This window comes from Ursus arctos, unplaced genomic scaffold (assembly GCF_023065955.2).
Source record: "Ursus arctos isolate Adak ecotype North America unplaced genomic scaffold, UrsArc2.0 scaffold_14, whole genome shotgun sequence".
In the NCBI taxonomy this organism is placed as follows: Eukaryota; Metazoa; Chordata; class Mammalia; order Carnivora; family Ursidae; genus Ursus; species Ursus arctos.
The window spans coordinates 49,961,822-49,984,806 of NW_026622808.1; the positions used below are offsets into that span (position 1 = coordinate 49,961,822).

General features: G+C 40.9%; 1 protein-coding gene across 1 annotated transcript in view; it reads right to left on the minus strand.

Annotated features, from left to right (window-relative positions):
- The window catches only part of FRMD4B (FERM domain containing 4B), a 314,088-nt gene that overhangs the window by 211,240 nt on the left and 79,863 nt on the right, over nucleotides 1–22,985 (minus strand). The window contains exon 2 of the mRNA XM_048226469.2: nucleotides 5,850–5,976. The gene's annotated coding sequence lies outside the window, so the exon portion shown is untranslated. The remainder of the gene's footprint in view (nucleotides 1–5,849; nucleotides 5,977–22,985) is intronic.

Consider the following 22,985-nt stretch of genomic DNA (forward strand, 5'->3'; position numbering starts at 1 on the left):
ATGAGTATAAGCATGTGTCAAAACTTATCAAACTGTCCACTTTATGTTTTTGGCTTCTCAGCTCTAAGCTGCTGCTTTATTTTATTGCCAAAACAGTGCTGAACATGCAATAGAAAATAAGACACTTATGGTTCTCAGAGGATCCTCTTTCTTAATTATATTTGAAAATATGTTGTCAGTTCCATCATTCTTCCTTCCGTCTCTTTGCCTTTTTGTTTGTTTTCTTTTTTGTTTGTTTGTTTCAAATTTTTATTTAAATTCTAGTTAGTTAGCATATAGCATATTATTGGTTTCAGGAGAAGAATTTAGTGATTCGTCACTTTCATACAACACCCGGTGCTCATCACAAGTGTCCTCTTTAATCCCCATCACCCAGCTAGCCCATCCCCCCCCCCAGCAACCCTCAGTTTGTTCTCTATAGTTAAGAGTCTCCTATGGTTTGCTTCCCTCTTTTTTTTTTTCCCTTCTCCATGTTCATCTGTTTTGTTTCTTAAATTCCATATATGAGTGAAATCATACGGTATTTGTCTTTCTCTGACTTATTCTGCTTCGCATAATACACTCTAGCTCCATCCATGTCATTGCAAATGGCGGGATTTCATTCTTTTTGATGGCTGAGTAATATTCCATTATATATTATATTTTTTGTTTTCTTGAGACATCAGTGACACACAGCTCTGTATAAGTTTAAGGTGTACAGCACAGTGACTTGCCATAAACTTATTGTAAAAATATTACCAAAATAAATTTAGTTAACATCCCTCTCCTCATGTAGTTACATTTTTCCCTCAAATTTTGCACTTTATTTTTATTTATTTTTTAAAGTAAACTCTACACTCAACCTGGGGCTCAAACTCATGATCCCGAGATCAAGAGTTTCATGACCTACTGACTGAGCCACAAAGCACCCCCAAAATTTTCCACTTTGAATATGTGCAGTTTAGTGCTGGTCAGTTATACCTTCAGGAAGCTACTAAGAAAAGCCCTTAGTTGTAACAATTAAACAATGTACAAGTATATAAAGAATCTCCTCTCATCTGGCACCATCCATGAGATCATTTCCTCGAGGCCACTAACATGAATAGTCTGGGGGGCACATCCTTCCATACATTCTCTCTACTTACATAAACGTATGACCACGTTGTAGGGTTTAAACATTTTGTAAAATGGGGGAACCCATTCCATTTTTAGGGAATTTTATTAGGGTTTTAGAAAAACCTCTTGTTATGCATAAACATTTCTAGGTGTTCTCATATTGAGGCTAATTTTGAACAGCCAACATGCTTTAGATGCTTTTCCAGCAAAGGGGATATAAAACCACAACTAGAAGCATCTGGCTTTGCAGGAAATTACTAGATGGAGGAGCCCGTCTTCATTGAGGGAGAGATAAGACCAAATTCTTTCTATAGCAAGAGCCTGTTTTCCACAAGATGTAATTTAATCTAGAAAAGGAAAACGATTTTGTGTTCTAAACTGTAATTAAATTCGCACTCCAGGTTACACATTGCACAGAGATATGAGATGTAAACACGTTCGATTGTAAACAGACCTTTCAGGATTGTTTTGATTGCAAACTAGAATATTGTACTGACTCCAGGGTTTTACTACAGGTCAGGATGATTGCAAACTAGAATATTGTACCAACTCCAGGGTTTTACTACCGGTCAGGATGACTGAAAAAAAACCCCTTCAATTCAAAAAATTTTAAAATATATGCTGACTGTGAAAAGTGCAAAAAGATACACAAGTATATAGGACAAAATTTTCTTCTCTCTGCTCTGCCCCTCATTTCATCTGTTAGACAATCACTGTCAACAACCTGCAGGTATCTTTCCAGACTATATGGTGCCTGTGGGCATGCATGTGCGTGTGTGTGTGTGTGCACACGTGTGCGCGTGCCTGCTTTTCTTTTTGGTTTGCTTTTTCTTTCAAGTTTAAAAAAATTCTGATAAAATAGATAGGACATAAATCTGCCATTTTCACCATTTTCAGGGCCATTTTCATCATTTTTTTAAAAAAAGATTTTATTTATTCATTTGACAGAGATAGAGACAGCCAGCGAGAGAGGGAACACAAGCAGGGGGAGTGGGAGAGGAAGAAGCAGGCTCCCAGCGGAGGAGCCTGATGTGGGGCTCGATCCCATAACGCCAGGATCACGCCCTGAGCCGAAGGCAGACGCTTAACCACTGTGCCACCCAGGCGCCCCATTTTCAACATTTTTAAGTGTACAATTCATTGGCATTAATTACAGTCACGATGTTGTGCAACCATCACCACCATCTATCTCCAAAACTTTTTCAGCACCTCAAACAGTAGCCATTAATCACTTACCCCCCATTCCTCCCTCGTCCCAGCTCCTGGTAATTTCTACTTGCTCTATGAATTTGCCTATTCCAGACAATTCACTTAAGTTGAATCATACAATGTTTGTCCTTATGTGTCACTTAGCGTAATGTTTTCAAGGTTCATCCATGTTGTAGCATGTATCAGAACTTCATTCCTCTTTATGGCTAAAGAATATTCCATTGAAGACCAGATTTTGCTTATCCACCCATCTGCCGATGGACACTTAGGGTTGTGTTCATTTGCTTTCAACAAACATGATCCTAACAGACACAATTTCGGCCTGATTTCCCCTTTTACTTGACACATTTCATGGGCCACATTGTTCTATTGGATGGAAATGCCATCACTTATTTACTACTCTTCTATTAATAGATACATAAACCGCCCCCGTATTTTTGCTATTAAAACAACACTAGAGCGATCTCACTTGTACATACAGCATTTTGTATTCGTACCAGTTTTCCTGGAAGATAAAGTTCTATTATCTGGTTCACAGAAATGTGCATTTAACATTTTGATAAATACTGCCAAGTTAGCTTCCAAAAATATTGCCCCGACTGACAGTCTCATCAACAGTAACTATGAGAGCCTTTTTGTCCATGTCTTTCCCACAAGCGGTATTTAGAATTTTTTTCATCCTTGCCAGTCTGACAGGTGCACTTGGTTATTTAAACAAGGTACACTATAATCGGCGCTGATATTCAGCAGCAATGCATATACGCAGCTGCGCTCGATATTAAAATACTAAAATTTTCTCCATAGTGGTGGGCAAGTGATCACTGCCCTGAGCCCCACCCTTCAACCCCACCCACTTCCATACAATCCAGCACATGAAGGGTAAATACCCTCCCCAGCACTACGGGTCTATACCTGGTCAAGGTGGTCCTTATTTGTGTTGATCGGTTAGCATTTAGAATCTCGCTCCTGCCCCTACGAGGCTAATTTTTTTTTGAGGCCCACTGATTATCTCCTTGCTCTAATTCTGAATTTCTAGCCCTGTAAAGCAATCATCCGCCTCAATGACGAGACCTGTGCTCCTGAGATCAGGGACCCTGTCTCTCTCATTCATTCTGTCACTCCCAGAATGGTTTCCAAGTACATCATCCACAGCAGTTGCCAGTCCAGGATCCCAGAATATTATCATGAAAACACCAGCCTGGCCCCTGAAGAACTTACAGGCCAGTAAGGCAGGTAGGAAAAATAACTGAAGAACGAAATAAAGAAAAGAATTCTCAGTAAGAATGAGTGTCATAAAGGAGACAGGCTCTGACGATGAGTGAATGAATGGTTAAGGGCTGCCCTCTTTGCTGATCTGTGCATCCTCTCTGTTACCTACTTTATGTATTTTTTATTTTTTTATTTATTCATTTGAGAGAGAGAATGAGAACATGAGCAGAGGGGAGGGGCAGAGGGATAGAGAGAAGCAGATTCCCCGATGAGTAGGGAGCCTGATGTGGGACTTGATCCCAGGACCCTGGGATCACGACCCAAGCTGAAGGCAGATGCTTAACTGACTGGGCCACCCAGGCGCCCCTCTCTTCTACCTACTTTAAATAGGCAAGCTCATCACCTGTCAGACTGGCAAGGACGAAAAGAATTTTGAATGCTCCTTATTGCGAGGATATGGACAAAAATGCTGTCATAGTTACTAGCTGACAAGAATGTCTGTAGGGGTGATATTTTTGGGAGACAATGTCAGTGGGTGGGGGTTCTCTTTAGCAGACAGGTCTGAGACAGAAAAGAACATGCAAAGGGGTCAGGAGCAGGGAGGGAGGGCATGAAGGCTATGCCAGATAGTGGGCGCAAAGGCTCACGGGTAGTGGGTCACACAGATAGTGTGTGCAAAAGAGATGGTGTGATTTTTTTTTTTTAAAGATTTTATTTATTTGACAGAGAGAGAGACAGCCAGCGAGAGAGGGAACACAGGCAGGGGGAGTGGGAGAGGAAGAAGCAGGCTCCCAGTGGATGAGCCTGATGCGGGGCTCGATCCCAGGACCCTGGGATCATGCCCTGAGCTGAAGGCAGACGCCCAATGACTGAGCCACCCAGGCGCCCCAGAGATGGTGTGATTTAGACGGACAGGAAGAAGGTATGAGTGAGTCCAGAATGCTAAGAGGGAGAGGGTGGAGATAAGCAGCCACGGCCAGATCATGCCATGCCTTACAGATTGCAGCCAAGAGTCTGAGATGACCTGATTTATAATTTAAGATCCTACATCACTTAAGTTTATATTCTCTGAGTCTTCTCAAAGTACCCAAATGACTACGAGTTTGAGAGATGCTCTGAGATGCACTTTTATCCTTAACCTCGCAGGTCCCTGTGATAGCGGCGTGGACAGTGCCTACAAGCCCAGGGTTAGACGTGGTCCCCCGCCACGTCCCCTCCATCTTTAAGGCTCCGCAAAATCAAACAACAGAAATTTCCATCCCTGAAGGACACTCTACTTTGCTCAATGATAAAATCAGCTACTAACTACTGAGCACTTGTTTGTGCTCACCATTCTTCCAAGTGCTTTCTATCTATTCACTCGTTTCATCTACTCATCCTCATCTACTCAAAAAAACGAGGCAAAGGAAGATTAATCATTTTGACCATAGTCATAGACGTGGTCAGTGGCAGAGCAAGAATCTTGAGTCCGTATCCTTGACTGCTAGATTACAGCCTTCCCCAGAAGGCATGTGGACATTGCAATCCAACTGTTTATTTCCACCCAAGGAAGCATTTTGAGAGACCGTGTAAATGCCATCCTTAACCGTGGTTCATTCTCCCTGTGCACAGCTCATACTACTGCACGTGATACATCAGTGTCCTTCAAATCACCTTTGTGTGTCAAATACAGACTTCTGAGATCAGCGAATGAAGAAACGTCCTGAGATAGCATGTGGTGGGGCTGCCTACCTGGCTGGCAGTCTGGTTTCCATGGCGCTGCTCTGAGGAGATATTTCATTTCCCCTCTTATTGTATTATAAAAAGCAGTTGGAAATGGGGCAAAAAACCCCACAGTATTAACACCAAAGGTATGAAGCGCACCTCACTACAACAAAGCTAAGGCTGAAAATCATCGCCTGCGTGAAAATAATCAACCACTAGCTTGCTCAACTGCCCACTGGATTTCGCTGGTCAAGTGTTACCACTGAGAGTGTGAAGTGTCAGAAATATATTGTAGGAAATATGTCAATGGCACAGCATAGTTAGTACAGTGCTTATTTTAGCTTTTGTTTGTTTTGCTGTCTGAGAAGCGAATCCCTTTATAAAAGCTAAGTCTATTATTCAACTTTGGGGCATTTAGCTTTCATTTGAGAATAGGGAGCTAACTGCGGGTAACTAATTTTCTTCCTCATCGCTGGAACACAAATATTTTGATGTAGATTGTATCATGTACCCTCTCCTATCCTCGCCTATCCGCGTTTGACAAGTTAATGTACACTCACACACGGACATGTAGAAACCCACTTTCCTGTTCTAACCATCACAGTTCAGCATTTGCAGAGATGTCCACTTACCTTTACTAGTAAGTATTCTCTTGACCTCTGTTCGTTTTCACTGTAATAATCTTCGGATTTGGTTTGCCATGAACAGATGTCATCTTTTTCTTTCACACATTCTTTCTTCTGGATTTCTCATCAAAGCCTGTAACACAGAAAAGAGAGGCTCCTTAATTTCTGTATGCACACAGGAAAGAACTAGAGATCTCAGACCGGCGACACTTCCAATTTAGTTCTAATTTTCCCTTGGCTGGCTACAGTTTAATCACAGTTTTAGAAATTTACCTAATGACATTTAAAAGAGAGCCATCTCAAAATATAAATGAGATCGAGATTACTCTCAACAGCTAGAGATCTGGTACTGATATGGCCTCTTACATAATGCATTTCACTGAATAGATGGTGTCCCTCTCTCTGGCGGGGAGATTCTGCAGGGCTAAAACTTATCTCCAGGCGGTTGTAAAATCGGGGCTGTGAAAGTGGGAGAAATCAATAACACCTCACCTCAGAATCCATGTTCCAGAATTACCGGAACCAGGATAGCACTCCCCAATATCATTTTTAACAGCTGTCAGTTGTGGAGAGAAGGAAATGCACGTCATGAATACTGATGAAATTTAGTGTGTGTGTTGTGCCATAAGACGCTCATTTATATGTATTTGTCATTTTCCCTATAAGAGAAAGGGAAACAGCTATTCCTCAGACACTCTCCTGAAGTCAAGAAGTGCGCTTCTCCTTGTCAACTATGGGCCGAACTGTTTCACACACACCAGTGTGTAAAAACTGGACAGGAGGGCAGAAGCAGCAGGTGTGGCATTCACTGTTTTGCCATGTGGGTAAATAAAATTCAACTGTCGGACCATCCCCACGGCACCTCCCCATTCCACCTGCCCCTCAGCTCTGCCTGGACAAGGACACAGGTGTGAAGTAGAAGATGGCGGCAGGAAGCAGAAAGACCTCGGTACGATTTGCTCATCGGCACCTTTGCCCGTGTCTCCTTACTCATGCCATATGACACATTCATCTTTTCTAACAGGAACCAGATGTTCAAGGAGCTCCACCACAATGACGGCGTGGTTTAGGGTGGGAGTTTCCTGCAGGCGATATTTTTGGTATCCTTTGAGGACAAAAATAGATCTATTTTGGGAAACAAGATAGTTCACTTATCTTTGAATCTTAAAGCTAATAAGATGCTAATTTTATGTAAGGTATTTTACATTAAATATTAAAATGCTAACAAAATTAAATTTAAATAGTTGGGATCGCATGTTGATGGAGTGTAGCCGTGGGGCTAGGGTAATGGTTTGGGTAGCACCAAATCAGAATGAAGACCCCTCACATCCAGTCACCTCCTTAGTCCCCATGGCTTCAAGGTAAAATACTGGGTTTAGAATATACTAGAGGTATGGTCTAGTCCCAGGCTCCACTCTATAGGTAAGATAAATGAGGCTCAGAGAGAGAGAAGGTGACTTGTAGAAAGATATAGAGGGAGAACTGGCAGGTCAATGACTCAGTACATTTTCTGCTTTATTGAAACATCTCTCTGAAACTTTCATGTGTCCATCAGGTAACACAAGTTCCTTGAGGGGTTAAGCCTTATAAATAATGATAGAACAAGCAGCATCTAGCATCATATATAAGGAAACTACTTACTTACTTCTTTAGTGTTAACAAAACTACACAGTTGATGGCAGCTCAGATCACAAGGGCAGAAAAGAGAGGGGCTCCTGAGGGGTTTAGTCAGTTAGGTGGCTGACTCATGATTTTGGCTCAGGTCATGATCTCAGGATCATGAGATTAAGCCCTGCATTAGGCTTCACGCTAAGCGAGGAGTCTGCTTGAAGATTCTCTCCTTCTGCCCCTCCCCCTACTCACGCTTGCTCTCTCTAAAATAAATAAATCTTAAAAAAAAAACAACAAAACAAGGACAGAAAAGAGAGAAACAGGTATTTCCCAATTGCCTAGAAGGGCAAATAATTATTGAGTGCCCACCATAAGCCATACAGGGTGGGGGGCATATCACTTACATTGCGGCTGATGCTTCCAGGAGCTCTGAAAATCGTATAGGTATTATTATATTATGAAGACGAGGAAACTGAGTTGGGGAAATATGATACCGCGTCTGAGGTCACACACAGCTAGTGAGTTCTTTGTCATTTCTTTTTCTTTTCTTAATTTTAATTCCTGTATACTTAATATACAGTGTCATACTAGCTTCAGGTGTACGATATCACGATCCAGCACTTCCAGACATCCCCGGTACTCATCACAAGAGCACGCCTTCATCCCCATCTCCTACTTCCCCCATCCCCCCACCCACCTCCCGTCTGGTAACCAGCAGTTTGTTCTCTATCATTAAGAGTCTGGTTCTTGATTGGGCTCTTTTTTTGCCTTTGTTCATTTGTTTTGTTTCTTAAATTCCACATATGAGTGAAATTGTATGGTCTTTCTCTGACTTATTTCACCTAGTATAATACTCTCTGGCTCCATCTGTGTCCTTGCAAATAGCAAAATTTCATTCTTTTTTATGGCAGAATAATATTCCATTACACAAATACACACACACACACATTTATACCACATCTTCTTTATCCATTCATCTATTGATGGACTTTTGGAGTGCAAACTCCTACAGCCACTGCAGAAAACAGTATAGAGGTTCTTCAAAAAGTGAAAAATAGAACTACTCTACAATCCAGGAATCACACTACTGGGTATTTACCCAAAAATACAAAAACACGAATTCAAAGGGATAAATGCACCCCTACCTACATTTATAGAAGCATATATGCCCTTATGTTTATAGCAGCATTATCTACAATAGCTAGTAAGTTCTTTGATTCCATGGCCTGATGCACACTGACTTCTTGCCAGTGATGAGCAGCAACTATAAACCCAGGAAATATGCATCTATTTGAAAACTCCAGAGCCCAGGAATAGAAACAGAATGGATAGTATTTACAAGGAGACTAAAGAAAAGAAGGGACGAGAAATAAGCTAAAAGCATTATGGGAATATTTTCAACAATAACTGGTAACATTTATGAAGGATATGTCTTTAAGATCTTTGTATATACCAAATATGCAAATGCAATTAGAGCATATCATGTAACTTCCCCATAAAATGCAGTGAAGGATACTTGTGATATTAAGTACCTGATGGTGAGCAAAGAAGTTCAAGTTCTCAGCAAGTTAGGGTGGATGGGATAATGATCACCTCCGTACCAGTGTGCTTAGGCTGTCATAACAAATGCCATATACTGGGCGGCTCGAACAGCCTTCACAGTTCTGGAGGCTAGAAGCCCAAGATCAAGATGGCCGGAAGGGTGGTTTCTTCTAAGCCTCTCTCCTTCTCTTGCAGGTGGCTGCCCTCTTGCTGCCTCTTCACATGTCTTTTCTCTGTCTGTGTACATCCCTGGTGTCTCTTATTGGGTCCAAATGTCCTCTTCGTATAAGGACACCAGTTAGATTGAATGAGGGCCACCCTGACAGCCTAAAAGCCACATTTTATTTTTTTTAATTCATATGTAATTAACATACAGTATTACGAGTTTCATGTGCATAAAGTATGATTCGACAACTCTATACATGACTCAGTGCTCATCACAATAAGTATACTCTTAATCCCTTTCCCCTCTGTGACCCATTCCCCACCCAACTGCCCTCTGGAAATCATCTGTTTGTTCTCTATAATTTAGTGTTAGTATTTTTTTGTTTGTTTGTCTCTTTTCTTTCTTTCCTCATTTGTTTTGTTTCTTAAATTCCACAGATGAGTGAAATTATATGGTACTTGTCTCTCTCTAATTGACTTATTTCACTTAGAATTATAACCTCTAGATCCATTCGTATTGTTGCAAAAGGCAAGATTTCATTCTTTTTTATGGCTGAGTAATATTCTATTGCATATATATATACCACATCTTCTTTATCCATTCATCTATTGATGGGCACTTGAGTTGCTTCCATATCTTGGCTATTATAAATAATGTTGCAATAAACAAGGGTGCATGTATCTTTTTAAATTCATGTTTTTGTTTAATTTAGATACATACTCAGTAGTGGAATTACTGGATCATATGATAATTCGATTTTTAATTTTTTTGTGGGACATCCATACTGTTTTCCACAGTGGCTGCACCAGTTTGCATTCCCACCAACAGTGCACAAGGGTTCATTATTCTGCACATCCTTGCCAACACTTGTTATTTTTCAAGTTGTTGATGTTAGCCATTCTGACAGGTGTAAGTTGATATCACATTGTGGTTTTGCTTTGCATTTTCCTGATGATTAGTGATGTTGAGTATCTTCTCATGTGTTTGTTGGCCATCTGTATGTTATCTTTGGAAAAATGTTTATGCATAGTCTTCTGCCTATTTTAAAATGGGATTATTTCATTTTTGGGTGTTGAGTTGTATAAATTCTTTATATAGTTTGGATATTAACTCCTTATTGGATACATCATTTGCAAACATCTTCTCCCATTCGGTAGGTTGTCTTTTTGCTTTGTTACTGGTTTCCTTCACTGTGCAAAAGCTTTTTATTTTGGGGGTGGTCCCAATAGTTTAATTTGCTTTTGTTTCCCTTGCCAAAGGAGACATCTAGAAAAACGTTTCTATGGCTGCTGTCAAAGAGATTACTGCCTATGTTTTCTTCTAAGAATCTTATGGTTTCAGGTCTCACATTTAGCTTTTAGTCCATTTTATTGTTGTGTCTGGTGTAAGAAAGTGGTCCAGTTTCATTCTTTTGCATGTAGCTGTCCAATTTCCCCAACACCATTTGTTGGAGAGATGGTCTTTTTCCTATTGGAAAGATTCTTGCCTCCTTTGTCACAGATTAATTGACCATATAATCATGGGTTTATTTCTGGGCTCTCTATTCTGTTCCATTGATCTATGTAGCTACTTTTGTGCCAGTAACATACTATCTTGATTACTACAGCGTTGTAGTGTATCTTGACATACGGGATTGCGATACCTCCCGTTTTGTTGTTCTTCAAGATTGCTCTAAAAGCCTCATTTTAACTTACTCACCTCTTCAAAGGCTTTATTTCCAAATATAGTGACATTCTGAAATATTAGGGGGTCAGAGCTTCAACATATGAATCGTAAAACACAATTAAGCCCAGACCACCCACTACATAACTACTTCCGGTGCCACAGCAATGCAAACCCAAGTACTAGAAGGTGACAACGCTGCTACACGCCATCAACTTTCAGTGCCACTCGGAAGATTTAAAACCCTCCAATATTTGAATTCAGGAATCTAAGGGTCTACTACAGGCTTTACATTTAAAAAAAATAAAGGAGGGAAGGGTCATGATGCAACAAACTTTGGTCACGACGGTCTAAACCAGGGGTTAGAAAACTACCGCCTGTGAATTAAGTCCAGCCTGCTCCCTGTTTCTGCAAGTAAGTGTTTTTGGCACACAGCCACATCTAGTCATTTAAAGACTGTCTATGGTTGCTCTGGAGCTATGATTCCAAGGTTGAATGGCTGCACCAGAGACACAAGACCAAAAGTATTTACTATCTGGCCCTTCACAGAGACAGCTCGCCAACTCCTGCTTTAAACTATGTCGGTTGGGTCTCTTTATTGTAGGACTTTTTGGGGTCTGGAAAATATATATTTCAAACTTCAAGGGGAGGACATACGGTAAAATTGCATCTTGCGTGGGAAGTGATTTCTAGAGTCAGCTCAAAGTGAGAACTGTGTTTGGTCACAATAAACACTGGGGATCCCTTAAGGAAAGTGCCACACCATAGAGTCCACCATCACACACCATCATCCATATGGCCAGTTTTCCTCCAAAGTTGCAACAGATAAACTTGTGTGTGAGTACCACATGAAAGAGTTGGCTTTCTTTTATGGGTCACTTGTATACAAAGATGCCTACCTTTAAATACCAGAATCATTCTCAGCATGGTGTGAGACTTGAAAGAACGAATAGCTCCCAAGGAATGGGGAGTCAGGATACCGACGCACACTTCTGTATTGAATTTGCCAATATGTACTTGATCTGACTTTGCTGAAGGTTGTTGGGTTTTTTTCTTTCTTTCTTTCTTTTTTTGTGCATTGTTTCTCAGTTTAATCTCTCCCACCTCGTGTCCCCCGAGCCCCCAAATCCAGAAGCTTGTATTAGGACCTGTGTTCCATGGAAGGCATTTAGGAAAATGCAGAAATACTCAAACCATGGGTATCACGGATCAAACAACTGGACAGAAGCCATGTACGATGCTTTCTTAACACTCATTATGAGAAGTGTCAGACAAAGCCACAATAAGATACCACTTCATATCCATTAGGTGGGCTATTTTAAAAAATGAAAAATAACAAGTATTGGTGAAAACGTAGAAAAGTTGGAACCCTTGTGCATTGCAGATGGGAATGTAAAATGGTGCAGCCATCGTGGGAAGTTCTGGTTAGGAAGTTCCTTAAAAAAATTAACGTAGAATTACCATAAGATCCAGGAATTCTACTTCTGGGTATATATCCCAAGGAACTGAAAGCAGGGACTTGGACAGACAGTTGTACACCTGTTCATAGCTGCATTCTATGTTATAGTGTTCACAGTAGCCCAAAGACAGAACTAACCCAAAGTGTCCACTGACACAGAAGCAGATAAACAAAATGTGGTGTATACATACAACGGCACAGTATTCATTTTTAAAGAGAATGGAATCCTGATACGTGGTACATTGTGGGTGAATCTCAGAAACACTACGGCAAGTGGAATAAAGCCAGATGCAAAAGGACAAATATTGTAGGATGCCGCTTGTCTGGGGTGCCTAGAGTTGTCAAATGCACAGAGACAGAGAGTAGAATGGAGGTTATCAGAGGACAAGGGGACTGAGGAATGGAACTTATGGTTTACGGGCGTAGAGTTTCAATTTGGAATGACGAAAAAGGTCTGGAGCTGGATGGTGCTGATGGTCTCACAACACTGTGAATGTATTTAATGCCGCTGAATTGCACATTCAAACATAGTTAGATTGGGGGGCGCCTGGGTAGCTCAGTCAGTTGGGCGTCTGACTCTTGATTTTGGCTCAGGTCATGATCTTGGGGTCGTGGGATCCAGCCCTGCGTGGGGCTCTGCACTTAGAGTGGAGGCTGCTTGAGATTCTCTCTCCTCTCCCTCTGCCCCTCCCCATGCTCTCTCGGGCTCTTTCTCTCTCTAAAATAAAATGAAATCTTAAAAAATAAAAATAAATCTTAAAAAATAAAAATAAATACAAATAAAAATAGAATGGTAAATTTGACTTTATGTATATTGTACCACAATAAAAAAAATGTTCAGGAAAAAAAATTAAAAGAAGTGTAGGAGCATAATTGCAGGGATGGGGATGGAGAGGGCCTAAATTGTTTACACAGAATGTCTCGTTCTGCTAAAAAATATGAGCAGCTAACAAATCCTTGGCTTGCTTAGGGGACAATATCATAGCTTGGAAGACAGAGGAAGCAACAAGGGGAAGTGTTATTTAAGGAAGAACTTTTGGGTGATAGAGAAATGAAGTAGAAAAGTGGTCACATCCCCTTGGAGTTCAAAGTGGTATTGGTAGGGATGCTGGGGTCCTCACTCGGCTCCTCCAGCGCCCTTTTCTGCGTCCGGCACAGCCTCACTGCCCCCGCCCCTGTGCTCACCCCCCTGCTCGCCTTTCCATCCACCCCTTCCACTGTCCACTCGGCAGCCTGAGTGAGGGTGAAAACACAACATTACGCAAAGGATAATGTGACAAACTCCTGTACACATGCCCGTCACTCAAAATGAACTAATTTTGTTCTTCCCATTCATTTACTCTTTTAAGAAATAAAACCACACAGAATTTAGACCCCCCAGTTCACGCATGTGTATGCCTGTGTGTGTGTGTGTTATGTGTACCCAACACAATATACCCTACAGTCTTGTGATTTATACACTTTATATAAAGTATATCATGCTGTATATTCCATTGTAGGCAACACTGTTTTTGAGATATTTTCTCTTTGCTCCCTACAGTTCTAGGTCAGTAATTCTTGTATAGTGCTCTATCATACAACCAGACCATAGTTTTGTTATCCTTTTCTGGACTGAGGGCTATTTGGACGGTGTCCAGTTTTTGGTCCTCACACCCTTCACAGTCCTCCTTCAGGACCCAGATCTCTCTGTTCAGCGACAGAGGCTGTCTCGGCACACTAGCACTGTGGCCGCACTGTGCACCTGCAGGACGTTCTCCTGGTAAGCCCAACCCTCTTGGGGGCATTTGGAAACAGGGAAGAGTTCTTTTGTGAGTCGGTGGTGGAGTAGAGCTGGGATGCTAAATTTTCTATGGTGCATGAAAGTCCCGCGTGACAAAGACTTGTCCCTCGAACAATGCCAAGAGCCCCTCCTTGGAGAAACACTGTTGATGGCCCACGGTGTACCGCAGATCTGTTGTAGCATACGTGGATTTTCAAGTCGAACCAGGAAACCAGGAAATGACAACTTACTCTCCCAAGTGCCCGTTTATCTCAGTTCCTTGCCAAGTCTGACTTGTCTAACTCAACCGTTTGAATTTCTGCTACTCCCATAGGCATCAAATGCTATCCTGAGATATTAAACTTGCATTTCTTGCCTTTATCAGGGAGGTGGAAAGCCTTTTCACATTTTTATTGCTCGTTCATGTCTTCCCCTCAGGAAAGTGCCTGTTAATAAGTAGCCATTTTTCTAGTAGGTAGTTTGAGTTTTCCTTATCAATTTATAGGAGTTTGCTAGAGATTCTAGAAATGTAGCTTTTGTTTGTTACATCAGGTTGCAGGTATCTTCTAGTGGCTTGTCACTTGCCTTTTCATTCTATGATGTTATTTTGTGCAGAAGCTATACATTCTGATATGGTGAAATCCACCAAGCTCATTATTCTTCAGTGTGATTTTTGTGTCTCTGGCTTATAAAATCTACTTTACCCTAAGAGTATAAAGATACCTTATTTTTTCCCTCCCTAAAGGTTTTGAGTTTTTACATTCTATATTTAGGTTTTCAATTTAACAATTTATTTTTGTACAAAGTGTAAATTAGGAAGCTTCTGATACTCTGATACTTCTAATACTCATTTACCTCTGATAGTCTATGTTTTCCATTCTGAATTTCAGCACCTCCAGTGTCATATAGAAGGGTCCAGATATGTTCAGTCCATCACTGGGCTCTCTATTCTGTCCCACTGATCTATTTCTTAATCCCCTTTCACTAATAACACAGTGTCTTAATTACAATGGCTTTGCAACAAATTTTGATAATTAGGGGAAGTCCTCATTACTTTTTCTTCTTTTGCAAACCTCCCTTATTAAATTCTTGCATTTTTATGTTTCCATTCAATCTTAGAATGCTGATGGGATTTTGTTTAGAACTGCAATGAATTTAGAAATCCTTTTTTGATAAAAAAATCAACACTTTATCATATTGATCCTCCCTTCCCATGTGTATGGTAGACCTGACCATTTCTTTAGTTCTTCTTTTGTGGTTTCCAATGACTTTTTCTCCTGAAGGAGTTGCACATCTTTTTAAAACTTGACTCTTAAGTTTCTCTGTAATTTTGAGTGCTGAGGTGATTTTTTTCTAAAAACCAAAATCTGAAGATATCAACGATCCCTCCTTGAATGTAGGTCTCCTGAGGCTTTCTTTCTTTTCTTTTCTTTTTTTTTTATAAAGATTTTATTTATTTATTTGACAGAGAGAGAGACAGCCAGCGAGAGAGGGAACACAAGCAGGGGGAGTGGGAGAGGGAGAAGCAGGCTCCCAGCGGAGGAGCCTGATGGGGGGCTCGATCCCAGGACTCTGGGATCACGCCCTGAGCTGAAGGCAGACGCTTAACGACTGAGCCACCCAGGCGCCCCCTGAGGCTTTCTATTACACTTAAAATAGAATCCAAACTGCTTACTGTGGCATGATTACAGTATGTGGCTTGGGCCTGTCTTCCTCTTGAACTTTATCTTCAATCTCGTGGTAGTCGTTAAGCGTTAGCCATGCTGGTTTTCTTTATACACCCTAAACATATCAAGCCAACTCCATCTCAGGACCCTGTCCTTGCAGCTTCCTTTTTACGCAGACTTGTTCCCCAGATATGTACATAGCTGGTTTGTTCTTGCCACTAAGGTCTCAGGTCAGATGTCATCTCTCACACTGTCCCTTCACACCAGAGAATGGCCCTTCCATCATTCATAATGGCATAACGTCTTCATTTCTTCACAGCTCTTGTCACCATTTGAAATTATCTTGTTAAACTCTATTGGCGTTTCCCCATAATAGACCATAAGCTCTACATAGTCGGGGGCCCTCCTGTCTTGTTCTCTCCTGTGTCCTGAGCACCTCAAACAGTGCCTGGCGCATACAAGGTATTCAGTGAATGGGTGTTGAATAACTGAGTGAATGAATAAACGAACTAACTTGGATCTCACCTTGTCCCCTGGTTGATCCTTCTATATCCTTTATATTCATGAAGAGTGTTCCCTTTCTCCCACAGGCCATACACATCGCTCAAGAAAATAAATAATACTCTGTAGACATTTCTAGTCTCTCAAAGAAATAGCTTGACTGCAGGAATACTTATAAAAGCAATTCCAAAGGATTTGTGTTCTGCAAATCTAGGTTTCTAAGTTATACCGAACAGTGAAGGCCCCATTCTCTCATTTACCCTATTTCTACTCTCACGAGATAACCATTGACAATTTCTTTGTGTGGAGTCACCAACTTTTTACCCATTTACATAGTATCTATCTATCTATCTATCTATCTATCTATCTATCTATCTATCTACCTACCTACCTACCTATATCACCTATTTATCACAGGTTAGAGAATTTGAATGATTCAATATGGGAAGTTCTATTCTTATTGACAAACTATTATTTTTCAATGGATGGGTGAGTTTGTTAAGGAAGCAGATTCCTACTCCCACCTCTAGGCGTTGATTTCACACACCAGGGGTGGGTCCCAGAAATCTTCATTTTCAACAAGGACCCTCGATGACTCTGATGCAGGTGGCCCAAAAACCACTCCGGAAAATGCTCCTCGAGGTCAAGGCAATGTAACACCATCCTTATTTAAGACCATGCATCCTCCTCAACACCAGGGGGCAGAGGGAGCCACGTGTGCACCCAGTTAAGCTGTCTCGTCCCCTTTGCTCAGAAAGAGGTTGAAGCAGATTCTATGTCTCCATCAGGTCCCCAAGAATCTAAAGGCTTATGAAGCCACATCAGCCATCAGGGAAACAGCTCCACACCGGCATCGAGGAAACATGGGCTCTTGACTCCACAATGCCCTGCACCCCAGTATCTTCACATGCAAAATGAGAAGCTAGATCAGATCATTTAACAAGCCCCTTCCCACTCTAGCCTTTTATGAGGAACTGCAATATCTCATGGATTTCTTTGTGATTGGGCTATGGCTGATGTCTTTCCTGTGCCTTCCAAACTGTCTAGGATGGGCTTATATTATTTTTACAATGCAAAAGAATCCAAAACATTCTAAAAGAGTTTTCTCATCGTTACTCCAGCAGGATTTTCACATGCTGAGATGTTTCTGTTTGGGTGCTCACGTTCACTACTCTCCATGAACACAAAGAAACAACAAAAACTCCAACGTACCTGGGTCAGGGCAATTTAATGCCATCCTTGCTCGTTTGAAACAAATTTAAATTTTGCTTAAATAGGTAAAATTGAATCTGTGACTCTATACAAGATGATAAACATGGAAACTAAACAGCCCAAAGATTCAGTCTCCGCCCAAATCTCTTACCACATGGAGAAATGAGCAATATTTAAATATTTAATATTACCCTGTAATTATTATTATTATTTTTTTATACTTCGGAGCTTCAAAATTTCTGACAAAGTAATCCCCAAGCCATAATTAGCAAAAAGAGGCAAGCTTCCAAAAAGTGTTCCAGAGCAAAAGTAAACTCCTCAAAGCATGTCCCCTGCAGTGAGTGTGCTGGGAACAGGGACATACCAGCAATAAACAACAGCAGCCAGAAAGAGTTTGGCTATTGTCCTGAATTGATGTCTGCTGAAAACAGCTTTAGGAAAAGAAGGATGTGATTAGAAAATCATGACATTTCCAACACCTACGTATTAGCATGTCTGGACAATCACAGAAGAGAGATGACAGGATCTTTACAAGTAGAGTTCCCCTCATAGGATATTTACAAATATTTAACTGCTATTCCAACCTTCAGAGTAATTTGGTCACTGTCCTACTGGCGGACCGAGGATGCAGACAGCCTAACGTATCACTGCAGGTGGTCTCCTAAGAAAGAGTTCCATCAGCTCATGGTTGCTCAGGCCATAAAACGATGTGTTCTCTCCCCACCCCCCAATTCCCACTCCTCAAACCCCGGCAGCAATACCTCTAGGACACATTGTTCTATTTGTTCATATCTCTTTATTTCTAAAGCCACCAGTCCCGTCTAAGCCACGATCATCCTTCCCTTAGTCTATTTCAACAGCCTTCTTATTAATTTCCCCACTTGACCCGAGACAATCCCTTCTTCATGTAGTGGCCATATTTACATATCAGATAATTTCTTTCCCCTGCTTTAAACTCTTCAGGGTCTTCTCATTTTCATGGAATACAACTTCAACTCTATCCCCTCTCCACTTCTGAAGTCTCAGCTCATGGCGGTCTTCCTTTCATTCTTGATACTTCCCACACTGGCTTCCTTTCCCTTCCTTACTTTGCCAAGCCCATTCTCACTTGCTGTCCCCACTGCTCGGATCACTGTTTCTCTAGTTGTCACATAGCTGGTTCCATGTCGTCATCCTAACTCAACATGCATGATCTTCCCTGACCACTATATCCTAAACAGTATCAACCTGAGTTTGTGTTATTCTCTACTCCTGTGTATTTTCCATATGATCCTGAAATTACATTGTTTACTTGACTGCTACTCGCTCCTCCACGAGAATGTAAGCTCTCTAAGGAGGGAGACCTTGCCTGTCCTATTCACTGCTAAGTCCCCAGAGCCCAGGACAATGCACATCCTCTGATTTTTTGTCAGATGAATGCATGTGTGCCTTTAGATTAAACCAGGACTCAACTTTTCAGTGCTCCCTGTCCATTCAGAATCAAAACTCAATTTCTTGCCCAGGATAAGAGTTGTTAATTTGCAGAAGAGACATATGCCTCTCTATGAATATCTGCATTGTTACCCACAACTAGGCTAGATTCTCCGACATAGAGCTCATTGCTCTGAAAGCAGAGGATTCTTTGGAGATGTCAAATGAAATTTAAACCTCGTTGACAAGCTCAGATGACTCGTACAGTGTGTCTTGACTTGGAGGAACGATTGTGTAGGTTGTCACTGCTGGAAGTGAAGGGCTTACAGTCTGAGTGGGTTGATCGGTATGTCACATGGACAGAGGCAGGTAGATATTTTTAAAACGCTAAGGAAATTTGCTAGGATATTCTGTGCTCTTAGCCAGGCATTCAACAGGGGGAGAGTTCATTTTGGGTCCAGATAAGAGGCTCAACTAATTTTAAATGTGCCCAAATCAAGGTAATTTCATTCTGACTTCCAGAGTGAACCATATAATGGTAGTGACAGTCAATTTTCAGCACAGTATCATGATTTATAAATCATTGTTACAAATTCATCCTCTCTTTTGTTTCTTAGGGCAGTTCCGAAGGTTGGCCAAATGTAGTTATATACCTATTTTATGTTATGTATATAAGACTCACAATGTACCAATGAGTAAATATTGAACCTCGATTTCGAATCTAGATCTTGGAAGATCGGTTTCTAGAGGAACTAATGAACCAACAAAAGATATGCAAAAGGCATTTTAAAAATCAACTTTGGTGAGGTATAATTTACATATAATAAACTACTCCCACTTCAAGCCTTCAGTTCATCAGATGCTCACATATACACTTTTATACTTATCGCCACAGTCAAGACATAGAACATTTCTACCCCCTGAAAAGTTCTTTCATGTTCCTGTGTACTATATCCTCCCTCTTACTTCCTACCTCTGCCCCAGGCAGCCACTGCTCTGCTTTCTGTCACTATATACTAGTGTGCTTTTTCTAGAATTTCATAGGAATTGAATCATGTAGTCTGAACTTTTTTGTGTGTCTGGCTCCTTCCGCTCAGCATAACATCTTTGCGATACACCTATGTTGTTGCACATATTAGCGGTTGGTTCTTTTTAAAATGGTTATGTTTTATTTTGAAGTATTCTATTGTATGGCTATACCCCCAAATGGTTTAGCCATTCATCTCCTGGTGGATATTTGGATCGTTTCTTATTGGGAGTTATCATAAATGCAGCGGTAGGAATACTCCAGTACAAATCTTTGTAGGGATTTGTACATTTGTTCATTTCTTTTCTGTAAATACCTTGGAGTAGAATGGCTAGGTCTTAGAATAAAGGTATTTTTAATTTTACAAAAACTGAAAACTGTGTTCTAAAATGGTTTTACCATTTTATACTCCCACCAGCAGTGTATGAGAGTTCCAGGGGCTCCACGTCCTTATCTACACTTGGTATTGTCAGTCTTTTAATTTTAGCCATTTTAATAGGTATTTGTGGGTATCTCACTGTGGTTTGAATTTGCATTTCCTTGATGTTAATAATATTGAGCACCCTCTTACATGCTTATTGCCCATTTGTATAACTTAGGCAAAGTGCAATTTTAGAGATAGGAAGTATAAGTAATTTTATCTTTTCTGTGCAAGACCTTGCTTTATTTTAGAAGCAATTTTGAAAAATGTAACCCAAAAAAGGATATAGAAAATATGCAGACTATAAAGATAAAATATATTGAGGTGACGGTAAAAATAACAAAAACAATAATATGGCCCACATTTTATTAGCGCTGTATTCTGTACTATGCATTCATCTAATGCTCTAAGAAACCAGGGGGCCTGAATTTGCAGAAAGGGGCTGAGAGTGAATTAACTTGATCTCAGCAAAGAAGGAAAACGCTTGGCTCTCTTCACTTCCAATTATTTCTCTCTTCTCTAGACTTCATTTTATAGACCATAGGCTCAATTATTCACAGTATCTTTTTATATCTAGCCTCGTAAAACTGTAAGGTGAATCATTACAAAATTAATATTCAACAGGCTTTATATAACTCTGCTTAATGCAATGCATAACTCAGATTTTTATCACCCCAAGGCCTCTCAAGATCTATAAATGAAACGAACTTAATAAAACACCATGTATTTTAACTCTAACATTACCTGTGCAATCTCAACACCATAAAACCACTCAGATTAGACGAGACAACCAGACAGACATTGATGACAGAAACGGATGGTACGTAAAAGGGCCAACCTCTTCATGAAGACTCCCGGGATGACAACCAAAGTTGTGCTCTAACACATCTGTTTAGAGGGGCTCATGCTTCTAAAAAGGAGATTATTTTGCTTCCAGAGCATTCACACAGGAATCACTATGCACTTTTTTACACCATGTGACCCCCCAAAAGTTTCTGACTCCTAAGTAATCATTAGCTCGTAGGGAGAAAAAAAGCTAGTGAATGCATCTACCAAAATCCACCCCATAACCCCCCCCCCCCAATACATGGACATTATTTCCAACCTAGAAGGAATCTTAAAGATCATTCAGTCCAATGATCACATTTTACAGAAAAGGAAATCAAGGCCCAGACAAGTGAAATGACCAGTTGAAGGTCAGACAAGCAGTTGAGAAGAGCTGGGTGTTAAATTTAGACCTCTGACTCTGACTCCAGAGTCTGAGTCTTGTGATTTTTTTCTTGCCAAGACTTTTTTTTCCCCTCCTGTTTTCAATAGTTATCTAGAGTGGATGTGGAAATTCTGTTTTCAATAGTTATACAGGATAGATGTAGACATTACTGTCCTCTCTGATCTATTTCAATGTCCTCAATTTTAGAGATACGAAAGCTAAGGTTCAGAATCATGAGGAAGCATGGTGCATCCAAGGTTAGGGAAAGAGTAAGTGGCAAAGCTGAGACCAGGGACCATTCCTTATGGTTTATCTCTCGGGGCTCCTCTCTTCATGCCTGGCTGCCTTTCTTTCTTAACGATTAGGAGTTAAGTGGTCTTGGCATGTTACACTCCATTCAGACACTTTCATAGAGAATAAGTTAGGCCAAGATCACTGTAAAAGCCCACCAGTCCTAGGTTTGCACCAAGGCTCTGGCAACTGCTAGCACACAGCTGTTATGAGGATGCGTGCTCGATTTTGACAAAAGACAGGTGCCTGGTTTTTGTCGTGTTGGTCTGAGATAACGTCATGTGCAGAAAGAGAGACTGGCAGGGAAAGAGAGATTTTTTTCCCCAGACGCTCACACAAATGGATTCTTTCTTTGCATAATGGGGCTCTAAATAAATAAAACACAAAATGAATGTTTACGTGATTATAGTTGTTGAGAAAATGGGTATGGAGTTTTATTTCTATTTGTATCCTCTCCAGGAAAATGGAATTCAACATGAATTGTATAATGGTGAGGAGAGGAAGAGACCATCATTTATTCCTTCATACGTTCAGCAGAAAGTTTCTATGTGTTCACTGGGTGTCAGGCATATAGGCAAGGCTTCAGGAACGCAACAGTGCTCAGAAGAGAAATGGTTTCTGTCCTTCTGAAGAGTCTATTGGGAAAGACGGACTAGGAACAAGCATGTACTAGGTATGTATACACAAATAAGAAGACGGGGTTCAGGGAACAAGTAGACTGGGCTGAAGAATCCTGCACCACAGGAAGTGGACAGGGGACATGATTTGCAGCAGACCAAAGAGCGCTGGAATCCTGTTTCCTGCCACAGCAGGTGATCTTGAGCAAGTCACTTAAATTTCCTACTCCAATTTCCTTATCTGCGAAACAAAGCTAATAATTCCCACCCTGTAGGGACTATGGCAGCTAGTGAGTTAAAGTTCATTAAGTTTCCAGGGGAGTGTGGCCCAGAGTATGGGTTCCATACATATTTGTCAGATGAATGAAAGAATCGTTATCGAACATGCGCAAGGGGCACTCGGGCAGGGAGTGATGAAACACACAGTAAGGAGACATTCATCCTGACTTCCGCCTAGAGAGACTGAGAGCGCATACTCTATTACACACACACACACACACGTGTGCGTGTGCGCCCGTGCATGCGTGTGTATGTAACAGATACATAGCGAAGTCATAAAGAAGCACAGCTGATGTGGCTGAGCCAGG